Source organism: Arachis ipaensis, chromosome B03 (genome assembly GCF_000816755.2).
Source record: "Arachis ipaensis cultivar K30076 chromosome B03, Araip1.1, whole genome shotgun sequence".
Taxonomy (NCBI): Eukaryota; Viridiplantae; Streptophyta; class Magnoliopsida; order Fabales; family Fabaceae; genus Arachis; species Arachis ipaensis.
In genome coordinates, this window is record NC_029787.2 from 47,953,745 (window position 1) to 47,958,112 (window position 4,368).

The window sequence follows — 4,368 nt, forward strand, 5'->3', positions numbered from 1 at the left end:
CTTCCGATCTACCCAAATCCTTAAGATGAAGAACAAAAACAAATTCTTGAAATTGAAATCAATACATGAATTAAAATAGAATAGTAATAGTATCAATCCATACAATAAACAAAGTTTCTAACCTTAACAGTAGAGGTTTAGTTGCTCATGGCTCAGAGAGAAAACTAAAATTCTGAAAAACTGTAAACTCTAGAATGAGGTGTGTAAAAGAGAAGAGAGCCCGAATGGCTGAATCTTTTCCCTTTTATATCTAATCCTAATAAATGTAAAATATATTTTCTAAAACTAAATAATATTTTTTCCTATTTGTAATTAAAACAAAAGTTTTAATAAAAATCAAGTGAAATCTCATGCACAGCTTCAATACGACATGGGGACTACTGCAAACTTTTGAACTGGTGCCTAACTTGGGAAATTCCAAGTTAGGCGTTACCTTGGCAGCACGTATATGGAACTTTTGAGTGATTTGGTGTCCCAAGTTAGGCGCCACTAAGAGCGTACAATCTAAAAGAGAAGTTTATACTATTATATCTTTGGAAAGCTCTAGAAGTGAGCTTTCCAATGCCACTAGAACCGCATCAATTGTACCTCTGTAGCTCAAGTTATGCTCGTTGGAGTGCAAGGAGGTCAGGGTTGGCAGCATCATCCACTTTCTTCCTCTTCTTTTATACAAACTCCATCAAATCCGTCTGAATTCTACCTGAAATAAACAAAATTATACACAACTCAAAGTAGCATTCATAGTGGCTAAAAAGTATTTAAATCTTGATTAAAGTTAACAATTCAAAATGCAAATTCACTAGAAAAAGATAGAAAAGATGCTCACGCATCACTTGGCGATTGGCCTCAATGTTCTCAACATTGATACTTGCAAGCCACTTGCCAATGGTGCCCGTGTTCTCATCTGCTGCCAAGATTCCCTTCCCTAGTGTGGCTATGTACTTCGTATTCTTGATAAGCTCATCTGGTATATCATAAAACAAAGGGTTAAGTACTGAAATCGTCCCTAAGGTCTGGGGTGAAAATCAAAATCATCCTCGACCTTTTTTTGTTATTAAAATCATCCCCAACGTTACAAAATGTTATAAAATCGTCCTTTTGTCCATAAATAAAAATTTTCGGACAATTTTGCCCTTAAACAAAAATAAAAAAGTCTCTCCCCTTCACCACTACCCTCTGTATTATCATCAACCCTCTGCATTATCATCACCATCACCATCACCATCGCTACACCATAACCACCAACAATCCAGCAACACCAACAGCAACAATCAAAATCAAATCAACAAAAATTTCAAATTAAATAATTCAGCAATCATCCTCTATATTATCATCAACCCTCTGCATTATCATCACCATCACCATCGCTACACCATAACCACCAACAATCCAGCAACACCAACAGTAACAATCAAAATCAAATCAACAAAAATTTCAAATTAAACAATTCAGCAATCATCAACTATAATTTCAGATCCAAAATTAGCAACAACATAAATTAAAAAATTTAAAAAAGAAGTACAAGATGAACAAGAAACCAGAAACCAGAAGAAACCACAAGAAGAAGAAACTAGAAACCAGAAACCACATTTATTTATTTTATTTTATAATTTTTTTAATGAGGGGTAGTTTGGTAATAAAAAAATAAAATTGGTAAAAAAGATGATTTTAAAGTGTTTTTGAATGTTGAGGATGATTTTAATAACGAAAAAAGGTCAGGGACGATTTTGATTTTGACCCCAGACCTTAGGGACGATTTTAGTACTTAACCTATAACCATTTGAAATCTAATATATATATATATATATATTTGAAATGAAGCAGAAAGACATCCCAAATGTAAACAATAATTAAATAAAGAAAACTAAAAAAGTTCTTATAATAGTACTCACAAATTGAGATTATTGCAACATGTGGTCCATTCTATACCAAAAGAAGTTTTTATTTTTTTATTTTTACTGTGTCTATATAGTTGCAAAACAATTTGCAGCAATTAAAAATTTTACATAAACCATATAAATAGAATTAAACCTTGAAAGAGTGAAAATATAATCCTTCCCTGAGAGTATTCAAGATCAAGTTATTAATGAATGACAAAATCAATGTAATACCTCAAGATCATGAATTATCATATATAGACTCAAGTTTAGTTTTAACTTGTTTTTTACTATTTCATTTGTAATTTGATGGCTTCGTTTATGATATAGAGTGTGTGAGGACTCTAATAAAGTGATGTTGAATCAAAATGTCCAAATGAATCTCACCATAATTACAAATACAAAACTCAATATTATTGTTAGAATATATTAGGATCAATTAGCTTTCATCATAATTATTTATCATATCTAAATATTTATTATAGGATATTATGTCTTTATTATTTCGATTTCTTAACACCTATAAATATCCTTTTATATTGTATTATTCTATATAATTGGAATACACACAAATTCTTTCTCTGTTACTTTCTCTTACCTTTTCTAACATAGTATCAGAGACATGGTATCCTTCTTGAGAAGAATGTGTTATTTTTCTTCTGATAAAATCGCCGTATTTTTCATATTTTTCTTCTGTGCCATTTTTTCTTTTCTTTTTTATCAATGCTTTGATGTTTTCTCACCTCACCAATTATCTCATTCATACTTACTTATTCTCATGGTAAAACCATATATTTTTTGTCAGCTTTTGATAATTTGCCATCTCTTTGCACTTTGTCACTTTTCAGCAGTTTTTCGGCAGTTCGCTATCTTTTTCAGTAGTTTTTCGGCAGTTGGCCACTCTTGCGGCAATTTTGTTTGCACTTTTCTTATGGCAGTTTCGTCTGTACTCCCTTCTGGCAGTTCTATCTACGCTTCCTTTCAATAGTTCCGTTTGTGTTTTCTTATGGCAGTTTTGTTCTACGCTTCCTTGTGGTAGTTTCGTTTGTGCTTCTTTGTAGCAGTTCCGTCTATGCTTCCTTCTGGCAGTTCTGTTTGTGCCTTCTTCTGACAATTCCATCTGCACCCGTGCTATCAGTTTATGAATTTTTTTCTTTATTTTTTTTGTTTTAAATAAGTTTCAAACTCAAGTTGTCACTTGAGTTTGAGGGGGGATGTTAGAATATATTAGTATTAATTAATTTTCCTCAGAATTATTTAGTATATCTGAATATTTATTATAGGATATTATGTCTTTATTATTTCTATTCTCTTAGCACCTATAAATATCATTTTATATTGTATTATTCTATACAACTGGAATACATACAAATTCTTTCTCTATTGCTCTCTCTTACCTTTTCTAACAATTATGAACATTGAAACACTAACAGGAAAGAAAATTTAGGCACATTTAAGTTTAAGATACTTCAGTAAAGCTAGTCCAGAACTTGAGATTTCATCAACCAGATCAAACTCTCAATGAGCACGCAGAAATCATAAACTTTCACTTCCTAACTTTCAGTTATAATCTATTGTAAATAAATAAAAATTTCTCCATCTTCAACCCTAGAACATGACATTGAAAGTGCACATAATATAAATTATGGTCTACTCACCAATTTAAGGTGTATCAAAGGCACAAGAACATTCTGTCCAAATTTTGCTATACAAAAGAAGAAGAAAAATCATTGAAGAATTGGAGAAAAGCATAATACTCGAATGGCATGAATGTAAGATGCAATTAGGTCAAGACAATAGTATTGAAAGGCTTGAACATTGTGATCAACCAGATCTGGAAAGGAGATGGACTGCGGCGGCGATGGCTACGCCGCAAACATAGGGTTTTGGTGGCGAGCTCTCTGTTCTCTCTGAATCTTTGTTTCACTAACACTCAGATCTCACTCTCCCTCTGTTTAAGTGGGAGGAGTTCTATTCGGGGGTGAAGCAGAAGAAAAGGGGAGTTTTTATTTTTAATTACGAACTAATAGTGGAGTTTTTTATTAATTATCTACAGGAGTTTTTTAAATTGTCAGAAATAAAATGTATTGTGGAGGTTTTTAAAATTCTCACAAAAAATTCCCATAAGAAAGCATAAATGTTGTAGTGATCCATAGAATTATTATTAGTTTCATCATCATCTTGATCATCTTCCAAATTCAATTGATCTAGTATTTGAATAATGTTTCACAAATCAATATCAATAATAATGTAAAACACTTAATAAAGCATACCAAAATCATAATTTATCATAATTCATAATCTGACTAACAACATGTCTCATACGTAAATCATCTAAAACTAATTGAAGAGACATATTTGCAAGATCAATTCATAAAGCATCAACTTCTTTAGGAGTTAAAAATGATAGTGAATATTCCAATATCTATCCCGAATGATACTCAAATGCATCAAGACAGATTGAATCATAACTTTACTTTCTCATCTAGTT